This window comes from Protopterus annectens, chromosome 2.part2 (assembly GCF_019279795.1).
Source record: "Protopterus annectens isolate FY-2018-M chromosome 2.part2, PAN1.0, whole genome shotgun sequence".
Lineage (NCBI taxonomy): Eukaryota > Metazoa > Chordata > Ceratodontiformes > Protopteridae > Protopterus > Protopterus annectens.
This window is the reverse complement of record NC_056730.1, coordinates 791,318,895-791,340,372: the sequence shown is the minus strand read 5'-3', so window position 1 is coordinate 791,340,372 and position 21,478 is coordinate 791,318,895.

The window sequence follows — 21,478 nt, the reverse complement described above, 5'->3', positions numbered from 1 at the left end:
GTATGCCTGAGTCAGCCACTGATACCACCAATTGACATGTATGTGCATGTGTGTTGGTGAGGGACAGCAGTACAAGGTGGGGCAATGTTGATGCAGTGTGTGCGTGTATGCGGTAGCCCTAGGTGTTGTCAATTCACATGTGTGTATGGATGCACACAGTTCCAGCTCATGGCTGCCATATACTGGTGTTTGTGGACAGCCACAGACTGTACCTGCCAGGTCATACAGATCAGTGTCTCTGGCTACGGACACGGTACCTGTGCCTTGCAGGGGTGCTATGGACCGTATCCGGTACCAACCCAGACTGGGTACTGTCATCAGAAGCAGGTGTTCATTGACTGGAGACAGATCCCTGTCAGGCCTGGCCAGAGCCACGTGCACATGGTCTCCTGGGGCGGTCTGATGACAGCACAGACCCAGCATTGCTGGGGCTGCTGCTGGCACTATGGGGGCGGCCGCGGCCCTGTTGTCATCCGCGACGACTGCCAGCTGCTGCTGTTGCTGGCATACGCCCACGTTGACACCTCAACCATCCACCATCGCCCTGGCTCATGGACATGTAGTTGTGGAACTGGTCTAATATGTCCCCACAACATCTGTCTATGACATCGGTGAAATTACGGATGGCAGCCGCAATGTCACGCATACTGTCAGTCATGGCTGAGCGACATGCTGTCAGCTCCCTCAGACCCTGTCTGGTGTACCATTCCATACGTGACTGTGCCTGCATGACAGCCCGAAACATAGCTGAGGTTGTAATACCTCTGTGGGCACGTCTGACAGGGGCAGTACACCCACAGATGCTCCCACGAGAACCCCTGGACATCTGTCTGTGTGGTACCATCTCAGGGCCATGCCCATGGCTGCTGTGTGGGGAGGCATATGCCACAGATACCACATTACCCTGGTCAATGCCCACTGTATGCTGTCCATCATCTAGGGACATTGGTGACAAAGGGTGTATTGGCAGGATAACTGTGCGCATTGATGGGGTTGACAGCTGTGTACTGTCAGTCGGCTGACCAATGATGGACCCTGGCATACCTTCCTGTGCCATTACACAGATGTCATCATTATCAGTACACATGTCACCTGATTCAGGTTCCCTGCTGCATGACACCAGAGCAGCACCAGAACCTGTGGGAGGGAAACAGGAAACACAGTTCACAATGTCTACACAATATTACCAGTGATGCACACATCCACACATGCACAGGTCCAGACATGCACATGCGCACACATGCACACATGCACAGGTACACACATGCACACATGCACAGGTGCACACATGCACACATGTGCACGTGCACACATGCACAGGTGCACACATGCACACATGCACAGGTGCACACATGCACACATGCACAGGTGCACACATGCATACATGCACACATGGGTACGTGCACAAATGCACACATGCACACATGCACACATGTGCACGTCCACACATGCACACATGCACACATGTGCACACATGCACGCATGCACACATGCACAGGTGCACACATGCACACATGCACCCATGAGGACATGTGCGCATGCACACATGCACACATGCACACATGCACACATGCACACGTGCACACGTGCACACATGCACACGTACACATGCACACAGTTGCACACAGTTGTACAGTACTCAGTATGCGAGATATCAACACACAGACACACCTGCATGCATACACAGAGCACTACTAAGTGAGCCTAATATTACTATTACTATCAAGACTATTAAAGGTATTGTTAATACACACTCACCAGCATGGATAGGCTGCATTGCTGTTACACCGGAGGGACCTGCAGAAGTGAGGAAACTAATGTCAGTGGGCACAACTGTGCCATTGTTACTGAGTATGATACAGGTCAGTAGTACAACAGTCGCCTTTCACAGGTCAGCTGCTGATATTGAGGATATCACACTTGCACATTAAATACTATGATGACAGCTACAAACCAAGGACACACCTCACACATGCATTAACTACCAGTGTACACAACAGTCAACTATACATATGGCATATTATCTGCACGCTCATAGTCTTGCTGCTGCGTGGCTCCAGCCTCCATCATAATGCATGTCTGCTGCTGTTGTTGTTGTTGGTGGACTCTGGCCACTACACTCATGAGTAGTCCCTCCAGTCTGGTGAGTGGGGGATGGGTAGCCACCCCACCACCTGTGGCGACCTGTTGCCTGTGGATATCCGACGCACTCTGATGGACATTTCTGATTAAATCACTGCAGTGATGTCGTACCTGCTCATATGTCCTATTATGCGTGCCTATGTCATTTACCCGATGGACCAGGTCTTGCCACAGTGCAGCCCTCTCCTGCTGATTCTGGCTGGTGCGGGAAAAGAGTATTGCATAATCCCGCACCAGGCTCTGGTGTATCTCCTCATCCTCAGCTGTGGAGTAAGCTGGATTTCGCGGCTGAGCCATGTTCCTGAAAAAGGAAATAACCTGATATCAGCAATATATGTCAGCAGAATTTGGCACACATACTACACATGCTACTCAACTGTTATGATACAACATAGCTCACATATATAGCATCTGTCTGTCTATTGGTGGATACACATGTAAATGGCCAGGTATCAGTGCTCAGCCAGCAACTGTGCAACAGTACCTGGCACACTACATACGACATACTACTAAACCCCAGCAGTCAGAGCACTGATTCAGGTCCAGAGCACCTCCTCACTCTGGGGGTTTGTATCTAGGTACTGTATGGGCTACATCATCAACTACTGTAAGCTGACCACAAACTAATTGCCCTGGATATACATATCCCACCTCCACCACCAGCACAAACGACTATAGTGAATAACATTGCAAATGCAAACTTTACACTTTGTAACAGTGACATGGTATCCTTTCAGCCCACTGGGCCAGTGGAAGACACAACCCACAATGCATGCTTTCTACGGACATCTCCGAGAATGCATGGATCATGCAATCCCATATATGACCAAGACACTCTCCACAAAGGGACAGCATCCTGTCTGGTGGACCCCAGCCATAGACAGATTGTATTACAAAAGATGGAAGCTACTGCAAGACAGAGCATAATTCCATAAAGGGAAGGCATGTCTCAGCAGCACTAGTAAGGATCTATTTTCCCTCATACAAACATCCATGGGCAACTTTGAGAGGGAAATCAAGAGGGACACTACAGATAACCACAAGGCCTTCTTCAGTTATGTTAGCAACCTGGTCAGAATCCCTCCACTATGCTCATAGTTAGTACACAACAACAAATAATTCACTGAAACCACAGATATTGACAACATTGTGGCAGACAGGTTCAGTGCAGGTTTCCCCCCTCCCTCTCCCCAAAGATAAGACATAGTTATCCCAGCTGACTGTAACCTCCCTGTCATCACAGATGTCCAGGTGAGAGCCGCCCTCAAGAAAGCAGAATACACAACATGAATGGGACCTGATGGTATCCCCGGTTGCATGCTACATGAACTCCGACAGGAGCTAAACAAACATATAGAAGTGCTATGTAACGCTAGCCTGACTACAGGATATGTACCTGTACACTGGCGCACAGCAGCAGTGGTTCCACTCCACGAAGGAGGCACCTCAACATACTGATACAATACAACACAATACAATACATTACAATACAATACTATACAATATGCTATTGCCCCTGGGACTACAGCAGCATACTGTTCTGCTACCCTGACCATTGTGACACATGTGGTGTGATGGTACCTGCTGCTGTCAAACAGTTACACAGGGTGACTCATATGGCATATTACCTATCTGACTAACATTCAGAAGGGGTATGTGTGACATGTACTCATGGGGAGTCTTGCTTCTTAACACTATGTGGTTTATTGCAGGGTATGTCTTATCTGTGGGTAGGAATCTTTACCTCCACATGTGCTCTCTATTGCAGTGGCACGGACGACACACAGCAGTCATTTAGGTTGTGGATGGTGTGAGGTGTTACTATGGTTGTTGGACATCTGTCATGGGTGTGACTTAAGTATGTAAATACAGGAGTGGTAACCTCTATATGGGTAGTATGTGTATACTCTGTGGTGTTGTCAGTCACTGTGCATTGGTAATGTGTTTGAGTGCATTGTCACAGTGTTGTACATGTCACTGTGCCCTTCTCCATATCTGTAGCTGTCATGTGAGGTACATACCATGGCAGCCATTATGTGGTGTGGAGGGGTACACTGACCTACATGTCCATAGCTGACACACCATGTCTGCTGACACATACCATGTGCAGGTATTCCAGGAATAGTGTGCCACTGTGAATATCATTGGGGGGACTATTGTACACATTTATGACCCTGTTCACCCCTGACACATGCAGTGGTGGGCAGCCAATCACATATCTGGTGGTTACTGGTGTAGGTAATTTGAAATGGGGTATGGTACTCCAGTTTTGACACTGGTGTTCACTCCATGCCTTTGTCACCAGGCACCTGTTGCAATACATCTGTACACATGTGCCTCACTCAGAATATATATACATCTCTCTCTCTCTATATATATATATATATATATATATATATATATATATATATATATATATATATATATATATATATATATAGATATATCTATATGTATATATATATATATATATATACATATATATATAAACATATATATGTCTGTATACATATACACATATATATATTGATATACATATATTGCTATAGATATGGAGGGGGGGTGTGACAGAGAGGGGGTGAGAGTGACAGAGGGGGTGGGACAGGGGGTGTTGAGGTCATCATATACAGTCATACCTGTAGATAGTCAGATCTGTCTGTCTATGTATATGTATCTACATATATCTATATCTGTATGTGTGTATTACATATATATGTTTGTACATATTCTATCTACATCTGTCTATGTATTCCTACATCTCTCTCTATGTATGTATACATATATGCATATTATATATATATATATATATATATATATATATATATATATATATATATATATATATATATACATACATAGATATTTTGACATTCATACTTATCCATATGATAGATAGGTATATCAACATGTTTGTTTACCATACTGTATACACACACTAACATACCGCTAAACATACATAACTGTGAAACCTACTTTGTACATTGCACTACAACCTACATTCAACCTACATTGATACATGCACATAGATGCTCTCACATACACATGTATGTACAGCCTTCACTGATAGTTGCTGTATGTCCCCTGCCCTTTGCACATCTTCATATACATATGGATACAGACCAATGACACATATGGAGGGTTCACAGTATGTACACCTTTCTAGTATTACTTTACATTACCTGTGTTTGTCACAGCTGCTTGTGTTGCCGTCTGGTTTTGTGTCCTGCTGCTCCACTTGCCAGTTGTCAGCTTTCAGGTGGCTGTTGCTGACCAGTTTTGTTTGTGTATGTTTAATTTTGTTTTTCTCTGTCTCTGTCTCTGTCTCTGTCTCTGTCTCTCTCTCACTCTCTCTCTCTGTCTCTGTCTCTCTCTCTCTCTCTCTCTCTCTCTCTCTCTCTCACTTCCTCCTCAGGGTGCAATGAAAGTATTGCATGTGTGGACTGGGAGTACAGCATGCTTTTGTAGGTATCTGCATATGTCCATGTGATGGCCTCTGCACCAATTGTTAGCCAGCATTTGCTAATTGCATGCAGCCAATTGGGTACTGATTGCAGTTCTCACTGTGATTTCAGAACAATGCTATAAAAAGGTATGTGAGATAGGCGTAGCCCTTTCAGATTTTAAGGGCAGGGACCATGCTGGTATGCTGTGGACAATGTTCTGTGAGTGTAAAGGTTGGTATCTCTCTCATATTTCCAGCTGTGTTGTAGATTAACATTTCTCCATTCATTTCTCCAGTTTCCTCTACTAACTGTGTGTGTACACTGACACCTACGACTACTACTACTGTTAATGTGTGTGTGTGTGCTTTCCTGTGGGACATGTGGTGTAACTGGTGTATAGCAGTGGCTCTTGCACTTTGTTGCTATGGCTTCAATATTTGCCCTTTACAGTCACTACTTGTATGCCTGCTAGGTGTCCTGACTGTAGTGTGCTGCTGTGGCTTTCCTATTTTCCATGTACATTCACACCTTGGAATGCTTGCTATATCTGCTAGGGTGTTACAGCATGCAGTGTGGTCTGGCCATGGTGTGGGCCTTGACATCTATTAGGGTATTTGAGTATGCTGCTGAGCAGGCCCCAGAGACTCTCAGGTGCATCTGTTATCTGCCTCATGGAATGGTACATATCAGTGGGGTACACCCATTAAATTGTCTGGTATGCTGCAGTTGTGACTGTGGGATAGCATGAGCATATGTATTACTACACTTTTTCTGCCATGCAAGTGGTGCATACTTTCAGGACTTCATAGTTACCATTGCATGTGTTGTAACACCTTTCTGCCTACTGTTTGTACATTTCACATGGAGTCTGTGGGGCATCCCTGTAACTCAGACACTGTTGCTATGTCTAGGCTATTAACTATTCAAATATGGTGGTGTCAAACCTCTCATGTGTACAAATATTTGCAGGTTGTCCACATTTCTGCCTCATATTTTGGTCAATATCTCATGCACAGCTTTTTCTGGCAAATCACTCTGGGCTCAAGTCAGAATATAGTGACAAACATTTAAGTTTCAGACTTCATACCCTTCCAAACATCCCACAAAATGCAGAACCTGTTACTCTCTGAACTGTCTAAGTTTGTTGTAACATTATTTGTAATGTGTCCCTGGTTTTGGCCCTTTGCTCCACATATTTTATTACTTGGTCCGGATGTGTTCCTGTAACAGGTTGTGGGGTATGGGCAGTGATTATCCTGCTGTGAGTATGTGTGTGGCTTGCAAGGTGCTACAGTGACATTATTACCTACTAGCTACCAACTAGCATGGCTGTTTCTGTTCACACACTACTATCATAGATATCCACTGGATTTGACAGTAAATATACATGACATGCTTTGTGTACTACACATCCTATATTCCGTTTACATTCATTTCTACTATTACATGATATATTTATTTTAGCACAATGTTCTTGTATAACAGTCATGGCTTAGTGGTAAGTCATGCAGACTACTGTTTCCAAGGTCCTGGGTTCGGGACTGACAGTGGGATTTTATTTTGCTTTTGAACTGACTACAGGACCTGTCAATCAGAGTGACTAAGGCACTTTTAAGCAGTTGTAACCGGGTTAGCGCTGGTTTGCGTGGAGCTCCCACATGCGCACTGGCGTTCAGCTTCGCGCACACCCGCTTACAACTGCTTAAACGTGCTTACTATTGCGCACACCTGCGCTATTTTCTTTGAAAGAAATGAAAATGGGGAGACAGGAAAGTCGTGAAAAAGGGGTCACAAAGAGGGTAAGACAGTAGGAAAACAAGCTCGGGTTTTGCAGGAGGGATGTAGGTAAGGCCCATAGCTGTCCATTTCGTCATCAGCAACAGCTGTGCATATGTATGTAATTTGGTGTGACATTTGAAACCTTCCACCCCTGAGAGAGTTGTCAGGACAACAATAATACTTGTTGCACAGCCAATTGTAATTGATAGTTTCCATGTCCAGCAGACATATGTGCGGAATGGGCAGCTATGTATGGGGCATAATTTTTTTGTGGGTACAGAGTGCCCTTTTTTTTTTTTTTTTTTCAGGTGAGAGTGGTATGTCAGGTGAAGGAAGTCAGTATAGCTGGGGAGGTAGGTTGAGTAGGTCAACAGACAAGACAAACAAGATGCATACAGGGGCCGTGTATGACATGTGTGGGGGGGGTTACACAATTGACGGGGACGGATGTTTGGATATCCAGAGCCCATGAGCCCACAGATGGCAACAGTGGAACTGATATCCCCACCCATGGGCAGTTGCCACTGTTCCTTCACTGCCCAGGATGGGGCTGTGTAGGCCGGGCAACAGGCATGCCCATAAGTTGTGCCACCTGTGCCTCAAGCTGGCGTAGGGGCCCAAGAACAGAGTCCCAGATCTCCCTACGCACCACAGTCCGGACGCTACAGAGGGTGAGTGGTGGTTCTCCTCCGGCCATGCTTGCAGAGGGGGGACGCGCCCCATCCCCTGCAGCGCTTCCACCTGCAGGTGGCACAGGGCCACCGGAGGAGGGTCCAGACGGGGCACTAGTGCCAGGTGCACTCGCCAGCTGAGGTGGGAGAGGTGGGTCCGCTGGAACCCGCCTTCCCTGTTGTCCTATGTTTTGCATTATGTCATGACAGTTTGGGTTAGTAACATACAATACCATTTGCAATTAGTTGTAACAGCATGCATTAGTATTCCCATTAACCAAACACCCAGATATTCACACCATTGAACAGCAAGCATAACACATGCATAATTTGAACAGCAATACACAGTCCAACAACATGCAGGGTTGATTGATGGCAACAGGCCATCAGGTTTGGATGTATGAACAGGGCAGATGCATCAACATACATGCAAATATTTATGACCCAACAGGACAAATGTCCAGGGGTGTTAATTGTGATTGCACATACCAATTTCACGTGGAATGGATTATATGTGGTTATAGGGTGGGGTGAAGAAAATATTATTAACACGTTGAAATACCAATACATATGCTGTACATTTCTAATAGCTACAGATATATACACACTACTGTTCTAACTACAGTTTCCTATATGATAACTACTTCAATTTGGTGATAGGACTGTTACTGCTACATCAATATACATTTTATTGTTATACATACACGTTCATATCTGGCTTTGTTCAGCTACATCATCCTGCTACATTTGCTTTATATAGCTATAGACAACTGTGGATGTTTGATATTTCAGACAATCGTATTATCTGCATAATGCAGACTGAGAGCGACATATCCAGATTTTGGGATACACATTCCAGCTGCAGCAACACTTTGAACACATTTTGCAGTTTGGTTCTACTTGTCACATTCATTTCATTCTGTACTGACTGCAGTATACTTTATTCAGGGGTTCTTACTACTTTATTGGTGGATTCATAACTCTTTCTCACACTCTCTCACTTGTTTTCATTTTACTATTGAGGATGGTACTTACTTCTAGGCTTTATTGACATGTTTTACCTGTAGTTATTACAATCCTTTCCAGCAGTCTCACTTCTGTCATGTTTCAATATTTCAACAGGGATATATTTCACACATGTGATTTGCTCATCTTCTGCAGCTGTACTTTTCAGCCTGCTGCAGGTTGTGTACTATTATATTACAGGTGGGGCATCTTTATTTCAGACTTTATTTCAGAAATTTTCATTTTTCTGTTAGGATTACAGACTGCAACACACTTTTGTAATCAAGCAATACTTGCAAACACTTTTACACTGTTACTTGCACATTTTATTACTTAGTGACTACACTGCACTCTTTTGCTAACTGTCATACTTTTATATTTCTTTACAGTTACTGGGAGTGGATTACTGACCTGCCTGGTGGCGCAACTGTACCAGCCTATCGCCATAGGCTCTGCGGTTCGCAGAACGGACACCTGCAGCTGTAATATAAATGAAGTAATATTGGAATACACATCTCCATAATATCAGCTAATTTAATTTCTTACATACATAATTTAATGTAACTTACTCAGTAGTGGGGCGTTGGGCATTTGCCGGGCCTCCTGGATCCAAAGGTTCAATTGGTCCTGCTTGTGTCTCTTCAGGTCCGCATGGTGGTGACGGACCTGCTCACCAGCCCTTGGAATCCCTGTGACACTGGTGAGATCATGAGCCAACCGGTCCCACGCCTCAGCCCCATATGCTCCCCACAGGACCTGGCCCTGCATGAGTTGGGCCTCATGATTGTGGACTAAGAGCCAGACCATGTATCTGGACTCCTCAACGCCCCACCTCTGTGCTTGAAAGCAACTACCCTCACCTACTCCTGACATTCTGGCTGCAAGTCAGTTCTACAATCGTTTATGCTGTGTATTCCCACCTATGGGGCTTATATATGCCGTTTTTCCCGCACTTATCTGTGATTGGCCATTTTGGAATTGTATCAACTTCACAAAACCTGCTTTGTCATGCTCCACTTTCTATTCATTCCTATATATTTGCTATTACTGCATTTCTAAGTACAGCTGTTGTGGCTTAGTGGTTCAGTACCTTGACTATGGTGCATGGTATCCTGGGTTCGAACCTGACCACTGCTTTTTATATTTTATGACTGTCTAGACAGGCTAGGGGGTGTGTCTGTGTAAAGGCAGTTTTGTTACAGCTTGCTCAACGTTGCCCGTCGGTTAGCTTGTTAGCGTGGTGCGCAGCTCTGCTCAAACGGGTTACGCTGGTTTACGCTTCATTTGGCTGTTAGCACACATATTACGCTCAGCTCAGCTAGGGGCACACAGTTTCAGCATGTTAAACCACTGCTCACCTATGGGCACTCATTTTGCACCTGTTAAACCACTGCTCACCTATGGGCAGATGCACTCACCTTGTTAAACTGTAGCTCAGCTATAGGCACATCTCGCATTTTTTCTTGTTTTGTTATCTCACATTTCTTCAAAATAAATGGACTATTTCATTATATTTTCCATAAAATATGATTTTATATGTGTACATATTTGTCAGGGACTTGTTTCGTGCTTATTTTACTAAAAATAAAAATTGATGTTGTGGGGGCTCGAACTATGGATGCCTACTTTTCAGCTGACATCTCTACCGCTACACTACTGTTTCATTGCTTCCTTTGTATATTTCGTTCTTATATGCATTTCCACTGACTGCTAACTGTAGCTAAGCTACAGGCACGCCCTCGCAAATGAGCGCACTCACGGGCAAACATCTTTACGATTTAAAAAAAATATATAACATGTTCATTTATATATTTTATGTTCATAGTCTGTGGGGGCATGTGTTGTGTTGTGTTTATTCACATTTCCATGGCCTCTGTCGTGGGTGTTTACTTTGGGCACTTTTACTGTTCTGGGGGCGTGTCCGCTTGCAGGGCTCGGTCTACGGACACGCCCCCTACTGTCTTACACGGACCGTGTTAGCCTTAGGTGTGATTCAGCATGCCCTCATGCATATGCATGACATGCTGACGTCACACCGTTTAACTGCAGCCTCCGTGTAAGCCTTGTATCTCTTACACAGAGGCTTTGTGAATCCTGCCCATAGTCTACACACCTCAATTCAGTCCCTTACAGTTATACTGGAGGAGGTCCTACAGGATAAATAACTCATTAAAAAGTCAGAAGACCTCTGCAAACAACATCTATGTAAAATATATGGCAAACTGGAAAAAACATCAAGTTGATATAACTGTGCAAAAAAAAAAATTACACTCACTGTGACTCACACAGAGTGTATACGTTAGAAGTATCTCAAAGCAGAGATCAGAGAGAATTGAACATGCCAAGGTAACCTCTGCTGATAGAAGTCCCTGAGGTCAAAGAATGCCATGATAAAAGTGCAGTTGCTGTTAAGCAGGCAGGACTCAATACAAAATGAGTACCCATATTGTAATGAGGGGGAAAATGAAGATTAGTCTCCCCTGACAAAGTTCTTCAGCTATAACTATTGGAATCTGTCATTCTGTGACTTTGATATTTGGTATCCCATTGCAGTTTGGTCGGTTAGCTTGAAGGACTTGCATTTGATTATAGTTCATCTCTCTTCAGTAAATGTAACTCTTATACTTGTGTACTCCAGAGTTTCTAGGCACTCTATTACACTGTTATGATAAAGTTTCTGACTTCACTTTAAGTTATAAAGGGCTCTCAGAACTAACCTCTGATACTCCCCCTGATGTAGAAGAGGAACTTGCCTTAACAATGCACTATTTACCAGCACGTCTTGCCAAAACTCCTTCATTCACCATGAATGTCTAGTGTCAGGAATTCAAAGAAACCAAGAGAAAAATCAGTCCAATCTCAGCACTTCATCTAAAATTGCTCCTAAAATTAAGGCATGAATGTTATAAAAGGAGAGCAAATCAGAAGCTGAGCAATGCAGGGGATGTACAGAGAAAGTTGAAAGCCATTGTCTCTTATCCATCTGCATTCAACTGTTTCTATCTGCTAGAACAGCTGAAGGAGAATCTAGAGAATGAAAAAATTAAATTGAGCTCACGACGACAGATCATACATGAGACAATCCTGAATCAGTAGAACAGGAAAGTAAAAGACTGGCATTAATTAATACTGTTAGATCTGTAACTGATGATAGAAATATATGGGTCATACTGGAATTTCTAAACAGGCAGAATTTGCAAAGGTATAAGAACCATTTACATGACAAATTTTTGGGGTACTATTTTGTTACCCTGACATTTTATTCTTGGGATGAGGTGCAGTTACTGTTCCTTTAGTTACGTGCAGGTCTTGCTTCATTTGTCATAATGGCCCAAGAACCTACAGCATGATACTTGGCATAGGCCATAGGGGGAGGGGAGCATGGTCACCTGATAAGATGAAAAAATTATGTGCTCCCTTGCATATCACCTAATGTCAAATATATGCTTTTTCTTAGGTTTTCTGCACAATTAAAATTAGTGGAAATACAATTCCACTTGTACATTACCTTGCATTATACCTATATTGCCTTGTTAAAAGTATCAAATCCATGTACTTTTGGGGAACACCATGACTGTACATTGCTTTGGTCCACAGTGGGGCAAATTCATCAGCCAACAGTGTTATAATAGCTGCTGAAATCAGGCAATAAGAAAACAGAATTCACATATCACTGCTACAAGGCTACATTATTAACCAGTGAACCATACATTTCCTCTATGCCCTGCTTCATTAATTACTCTTGACCTTAAACCCTTATAAAGTAGCCTTACAGGGATCCTGTCACTACTGTCATAGACCATAATGCAACTATAAATGTGTAACAGTTCCTTGTATTTGCTCAAAGAATATTCACAGTCAATTTGAATGTCTGTGTGAAACCAGCTGTTGTTTGACTTTACCATTCTAGTGAAAATGTAAAAATTCACTTTTTCTATTAAAGAGATTGTGTTCTGCTTTTGATTTTTTCATAGCATTGCTTTCTGCTTTTGATTTTTGCATAGTATTTTTACTTTTTGTCTCAACTAATTACATTTCTGCACTCTCCTTATGTCCCAGCATCTGAACAAGTGCTCCCACTTTCGCACCCTTTGTCTATTCCAGAGGAGTGAGCATACATTTTAATCTTTGGTGCCAATTGGGGTGCAGAATTCAAGACTCCACAGACATAGAGATCATGACAAATTTATGTTTAGATCCCAGCACACTTAATAACCCTTCTCAGGCAGAAGATACAGCTTGTGATCCCAAAACAAATGGGACATTTACTCGTTTGAATGTTAAAATGCAAAATTTCTCTTTTAAGAGCAAGTTTTTTTTTATTTTTTTAGTCTTTTTAATGGATGATTCCAAGTTACTTTGTCACAGAAAGCAACACTTCAGAAAGATACTCTGTCTTTCAATGTTAATTATTGACATGGCTGGGAAATTATGCCCAAAGCATCCTCAAATGAAGTTGTGGGGGTTCTGATTTTAGTGAGGAATCGTTTTGCTGGTGTAAGTTAGCAGAAATGACAGAGATAACAGGTAGCTGGTATGTTATCAAAGCATAAGCAGACAAGGGCAGTTTTAGCAGAAGAAGGTTTTTGAAGATTCTTATTACTCAGAGAGAAAACTTTAATGTGGTTCAGAATACTACCTTAAATAAAATCCCACAGGTGAGCAAAGACTGTGGAGTCATAGAAAATAAATTACACTGCTGCAAATGTTTCTGGCAGTTGACTCTTGGAGTCTGAAGTACTGCAACATTAAATATTCCCCATACTAATCTCTGCTAACTGGCTATTTATTAATTAGTATTGCTTTATTACCATAACTGTCCAACATCAAGATTAAACCACTGGTGTATTCAGACCATATTTAATTACACTGGTGCTCAATGAACTGGAATGGTCCAAACATCATGGAATACAACACATGAAGTTTATTTATTGACATTTGATTATCCTGAAAGTCAGAGTGGCAGGTGCCAATTTAAGCTGAAAAGTATTACAAAAATATTTTAAAAACAGTACTTTTACAATCTTCAAAAATAATATAAGAACATCTGTAGTTTAAATAATTACACTGAATTAGGCATAATGTGAAAACATTCATTAAGAATAGATACAACTTATATGACAACAATTTAATATTTAGAGAAATTTATCCAGTTTAGAAAAATTAAAGGTAAGTATAATACAAACAGGAACTGCAATATGAGGTGAGACAATAAAACAGGGTTATAGCATATTTAGACAGAGTCACTGGAGAGAAATTGATTAAGTAAGGAAGCAAATGAAGAAGTGAGAGTAAGGAGGTGTAAGGTATGAATAGGCACTTATTCATATTCAGGGATACAGTTTATCCTGGGGTTGAGCAAGATCAAAGACAGATTATAAATCCTTGTGAAAAGATGAGTTTGGAGAGTGGATGAGGGTTATTGCATAAGCATCATTAGCTGGGAAGTCTTTGCTGTTGTTAGATGAGTTTTCAAGAGTAGCATATATAGAATGGAAAGACAGTCTGGGAAGGAAATAACCTGATAATGAAGAAAGCAAGAGGAGGGGAAGTAAGAGGAACCAAATCAATCACCTGGAGGAATGAAAAAAAAAGCTTAAACTATCCATGTATCTCAAAAACAGTCCATGAGTATCTGAGTAACAAGTTAGATAGAATAAGATTTAAAAAATCTTCTGAGAAAACTGTGTGAAAATGCTTAAATGTATTGCTCTCAAACTAATGCTGACAAAGAGTCAACAAAACTTTGGTATGCTTAAAGAGGCACTGGCAGAGGAAGCTCATACCCTCTAGAAATAAATCAGATGTGAAGGAGTTTTATACTACCCTCCACTCAGACAAGAAACCTCCACAGGATGATGCTACTAACTTGCTTTTCTGGTTTATACATTTTACTGAGCTCACAGTCAAAGAGATGGATATACTACTATTAGAGTAGCAGTTCTTCAAGCACTTGCCACCCTGCCATCTAGAAAATTATTTGGACCAGGTGGGGTGGCAGTTGATTTCTACAACTGTTTGCAAAGGAGGTGAATGGATCTGTAATACAAATATTTAGAGGAATTACACAGCAGAACTTACTGTCTTATTCATGAGGTTGGTAGTTATATTCTCCTTCCACAAACAAAGAAAGGATCACCTTCTTCTTGAGAACTGTAGAGCCATATCCCTTCTGCCTGTGTTGTTTGTCAGCATTCTAGAAGGCTTCTGGTAAAACCAATTTCCAAGCTAGTTACTGTGACTGAGCAGGGTTTTGTCAAATTATGTCAGTGAGGCCCTGTGTTATTGATGACATTCTCACAGGTGATTACTAGACTAGCTGCCTTGGGGGCCTTTTCAAAGCTAGCCATGCTTTTCCAAATGTATCTGACATGATATAATAACCCAGGATAATTTTATAATGTTTGGATGAATGCTAGTCAAGCATTTACAAGCTGCATCTGTCAATTGGAGATGTAAGTGCCACACCAGGGGTAAATTTCCAATTACGCATCCACTGGTCCAAGTTATGCTTGAATTTGCTTAGGTGAGAATTCTGCTTCATATGGATGGAAAGCCTGTTCCAGAGAAAGGGTAGTCTCTGTGACATATACCTGTCACTCTAACATGTCCTATTTATGTTGCAGGCAAGGTTTAAGTCCCTAGATTAGGTATTTATGATGTTATTACTTTTGTGAATGTGCAGCAGGAACATCAGAGTGAGATCAAAGCATGTTTTCTACACCAGACAAAAATCACCTCGCAACAGTCTAAAGGAGACAGGGTATTCATATAGGGCTTTGAGGTGGCCACATAAGACATGTTGTTTATGCCCTGCATTTTTTTTTTTTTTTGAGAAACCTCTGGGGGTATTTCAGTTATTGTAAGTGCCCGAACTGATATATACTAAAGGATGTGTTGTATTTAATGAATGGTTGGATGAGGGCCGAGAACCTCAAAACAATGACATCCTTGGACCTTGACATCATGCCCTTGCTTATAAGTTGTGGAATGTAGAATAATTCTCACCACCACCATAAACACATAATGATGAAAGGTCAGGTTACTGCCTACATGAGCTCCCAAATCTGTGACCACTGGGTCTACTCTTAAGGGTATATTATTCAATGAGGTAATTTCCAGGGATTTCAAAGGAAACTATTATGCACTTCTTTGCATTGAGTTTTAGACCATGGCTCCAGTGCCAATTATCTATCTGTGTCAGTCCTTCTGGAAGGGTATTTTTGCCTTTGAAGGATTCAATGATTGTGTCTAGTTTGCAAGCATCTGCAAACTTGGGCATTCAGAGACCTTTGACTTCAGAGAATTAGACGCCAAAAATTAGAGGTCCAAGCACCAAGCCCTGAGGTACTCTGCTAGTAAATGGATTTTTCTTATAAGTGCCCTTGCCTCTTCTAACTTCACAGGTCAGATCTACAAGCCAGCTAATTATCCATTGGGTGACATATATGTTTATGCCTAATTTAATGAGTATATTTACAATGCACAAGTGAGCCATTCTGTCAATTGCCTTGAAAAGGTTGAGATAGGTAGTGTGCACCATTTTTCTGTTGTCCAATACTTAAATAACCTACTTGAAGAAGTCTGCCATACTGAGTAGGCATGACCTGTCTTTGGCAAAACCAAAATGGGTTGGATTCGACATCTGTAGGTTTCCTCAGTCATTGTTTATCATTTTACAATAATTCATGTCTTTCCATATGAAAATAGTAAGACTTTTGGATCTGTATTTGACAGGTTCATAGACTGCTTGCCCTTGGATGCAGGGATAACAGTTGCAGTCCTCCATTCACTTGTCACAAAGCCTATCTGGAGGCTAAGGTTAAGTAGTGATTCTAGTGGGCATGATAAGTTATGCTTCTTGCTGTTTGAGAGGCATCCTGGGATATTCTCGTGGCCCATCAGCACTATGCTCCTGGCCTTAAAGAGTGCAATGAAGACCTCTTCCCTAGTGATAATTGAGGGAGTTATGGTTGAGTGCATTCCAGAGAGGTGACTTGGGGGGACAGGGGAATAAAATTGGAGCTAAATTTGTCAGTCAGATGATTTGCTATGACCTCCAGCTCAGTATAGGTGGCTTCTTTCACAATTAGTTTGGCACATTGTTGGGTGTTGCCTTTGATATTGAGGAATGCCTTATGGTTTTACTTTGCTTGGGAGGCTACTTTTATTCCAAATTTGGCTTTGGTAGACTTGATTAGTCCCCTGAGCTGTTTGCTTAGATTGATGATAAATTAGATGGGTGGGAGGTTGGCATAATGGTTAAGGTGTTTACCTTACAAACATAAGGTTCAGGGATTGATTCTCACATGGGTTAATTGGCTAGGCTGAAAATGGCCCACAAGGGCAGTTAGCCTAGTACTAATCTATGAACCTATGATGATGTTATTACATTGCTGATTATATTTCTTCCAACTTTTGGCCATGATTCTCTTGTTTTTGCTGTACAGTGTATTAATGTTGGGATTCTACCAGTGTGGCTTGTTTTATGAGGTTGTCCTGTGATTATATTGTGTAGGTACAGCCATCTGTCTGCAGCTATTTATATGAATGTAACGTGTTTCTGTGAAAAGTTCTGCATAGGTAGCAGTGTTCTCAGGGTTTTGTGGGGGAGATTGGAATTTTGCTAGTGTATCAGTTAGTAGTAGAACATTAGCTTTAGAATAATTCTTAAAAGTCCCAGAGTTAGCTGAGGTCCTGGTTTTAATTCTTATTTCCAAAAAGATTACATTATTGTCTGACCTGGCCAGTCAGTACATTACAATGGGGAGGTGCAACATTCCTGCATGTTTGTGAGAACCAGGTCAAGGATGGTAGCGCCCCTACTGAGCACACACAACAGCTAGTCCAACATGTTCGGATTGATGAAGTCCAGGAATCTCTGAGCCTACATGTTTGAGATTGTATATCATTCCCAGTTTATATTGGGCTAGATAAAGTCACTCGTGAATATGGTATTAAACAGGAAGTGTCTCCAGTTCATTTACACATGTGGTATGGCTTCCCTGAGTCATAGAGTGGAATCTTCGCATACAACAACTTATTGAAAGGAAAACATCCATAGTGACAGTCCTATGCATGGACTGTAACAGTTCCTTCAATTTCCAGCATTAAAAATTTCTTTTCTTGACTACTCAAAGCCTTTGGAATTCAAGGAAGGTTGCTTCAACTTTGACAGTTGTTATACTCTTCCCTCTAGGACATGCTATCTCTAATGGGATTTCTTCTCACCATTTTAAACTCCACAAGGACACCTTCAGTTTTATCTATTATCTCCACTGCTTTTCATTCTTGTAGTGGTTACCTTCAAACTTTATTTAAATCCGTGATAATTACATCGGGCTATCAATAAATCCAATTCACAGATACAGCTCAATGCAGGGCTTTGGCTTGACTGAGTCCTTTGACTAACTGACAATCCGAATCTGTGAAGGAAATCTTACATATTTTTAAACAGAGTGGAGTACTCTCTGAATGTCAGTTCTACCAACAAGAGATGATACTATTTTCCCAGGGACACTCATATCAGGTAACTAAGGCAGTATGAAACAAGTGTGGGTTAGGGATGGAGTGATCAGCACATCTAGGCACAAAAGTGTGCGTATCCTTTAACCAGATAGTAAAAACCAACACCTACACCCTATTAGGGGAATTTGGAGGAAAACTGAAAAATAAAAAACCCTCTGGCTACCCTTTGTAACCTGCATCACATCTGTTAAGATTTTCCTCCTCCCAAAGTTTATTTTCCTTACTTACCATGTCCCATTAACTGGATGACGTAGGGTCTCATCTGAGGCTCAGAAAATCACATCGGGAATGTCAAAAAATATCATAGAATTACTTGAAGAAAGCTGATGGTTAAGATACCTGGGGTAGTGGTGATGATGGTGGTGGGGTTCTTAGGGAGAGCTAATTATACACAATGTGTAATATTCTCTACTGAACTCAATTTCTTACAGCCTAAACTTCTCCTTTGACCTCTTTGGGCCACTTTAACTGATGTTTGCCAGTCAAAAACAGCAAACAAAAGGAGCCCACCAAACAAAATGCTTATAAGTTCAGGGCAGAGCTTAAGCATCTGTTGATCACTTAGCTAAATCACTGACTTAGCATCCATAGCACATCCTGGGACAGGATATGGAGCAATTCAAGGCACCTGGTATATCAAGAACCTTTTAAAACAAATATTTTTCTGGAGTGGCTTTTTAAAATTGGAGCCAAAAGTCTGATTACATTAGAGCATTGCAGCACATGGGCAGAAACTGCTGCACTGAGATGGTGACAACACTTTCAGCAACACAGCTGTAGTTATAACATTATAACCCTTGAACCAGATTTTAAAGCATTCTACCATAATTTGGTACAAACTAGGAGGACACCTCTGAGAGCCATGTAGAGATTATATAAGAAAGTGAGTGCAGCAAAAAGGGCAATATTTATATATATCATGGTATGGGAAACATTCTTAGGATTTGTACTTGAACCAATGGCCTTGGAGAATACGCTTACTCTGTAGTAGCAATTCACACTTATTACAGTATTAGCTTCTGCACAATTTAAAATATATTACTGGTGGCATTCTCATAAGTGGTTGGCAAAATGCTTTCATGACAGTAATGTATGCTGGAGACATGGGTCTATATTATCTTGTCGAACCGGCATAACAGCGAATCTTGTTTAGACGACAAATAAACAGCGAACTGCAAAAACAGCAAAAGCCTAGGTCAATGATTTTTTCCTAGGGAAAAAAAATGGTAGACCAAAAAGACACAACACACCAGTTAAAACATTTCAAAGTGGGGGGCAAACCTCCCTAACTAAATATACCAACTCTGAGATCACACTACAGTGAGATAAAGGGCAATGTCCTGGCTTTTGCTGCATTTCCAGTTCACTGTTTATTTGTCGTCGAAACAGCATTTGCTGTTATGCCATTTTGACAAGATAAGATAGACCTGGAGACATACCTCTGAACTTTCCAGATACTTGCAGAATGCCCAGATTTTTGTTTCATATTATTCATCTGCTCCTTGTAAAATTTATCATTTTCTGGCAAATCACTGGGGATAAAAATCACTAAATAATTACAGATATCTGAGTTTCAGATTTCATAACCTTCAAAAAATGTGTGCTAATGCAAAAGCTGTTTTTCTGTCAGCTTTCTAAGAACAATTATTAAAATCTGTTCCCAATTTTGGCCCTTTGCCCACCTCATTATTTTGGCCTCATCCAGATTTCTTGCCCTAGAAATTTGAGAGGTATGGCTGTAGATACCATCAAAGCAGGACAACTGCAATATTTAATTATTCTGTCAGTGCAGTTACAGCCTGTGGCCTATGTTATTTCAGCAACAACTACTGTCCTAGGTAAAATAATTAATCTCTGAAAAGATAAACTTTTTTTGGGCAACTGAGTTGTAAAGCTGTCAATATGCTCTATATAAAGAGGAGGTCAACTGGCTTTAGCAATTGCCCCTTATTATTTCAACATTGATTTTCAAGTTCTCATGTTCTGGAAGGAAATGCTGGAAGATATTACACTAGATTTGCAAAGATGTATGTGCGAGCTAAAAGGAATGAAAGGATTGATGAGAGTGTCTCAAAATGACGTATATTTCTCTCCTAGTGGGACAGTCACAGGAGATTACAGCTGCAGGATCACATCTGGAAATTAAAGATTGCACTGACTTTACTATATATGGCTAGCATGACTTTCATATTCTTGATAAACTTTTAAAGTAGTACTAACTTTTTTCATACTGACATTTGTGATGAGCAATACTTAACGTACATAATGCTAAAATACTCATAATGGATATATCCTTTGAAATTCAATAAAATTGTCAGTGACATGAAAAAAAATATATGTTAAGGTAGTTATTGTACATTAACTGAGATAAAAGCAAATTGAATAAACCTTTGGCAAATATCAGTTGATACAAAATCATTGCTTAAATAGTCTTGGCTCATACACTACAGCTTTAGGCATTGACTGCTGTTACTCATTTCCCATGAATTTTTGTAAAACATGAAAATGCAAAAATCAATTTCATCTCATTTTTCAGTCATATACGTCAGATGTTCTTAACTTTCAGGGATTACGTATTTTGCTAACCTGTACTTCCTGTCTAACATTGTCATATGTAAAGATAAATAATTTTGCGATTAGAATTAGAAACCTCATCCTCGTCTTGGAATAAGCAAGACTCACATACATGCCTACGCACATACAACATGCACACCACAAATAAATACATGTGTATGCACAAGCCACCTTATAAGTAAATAAGTGCAGTCTTAATTTATTTTTCTTTGTAAGAGCACATATACTCATCTGTGTCTTCTTTATGCCTACTAAAGCTGTGCAGCTTCCACATCTGTTTCTTGTCTCTGTCTGTCTGCTATAGCAATTTTCCCAGCAAAGTACACAGTTTCTGAC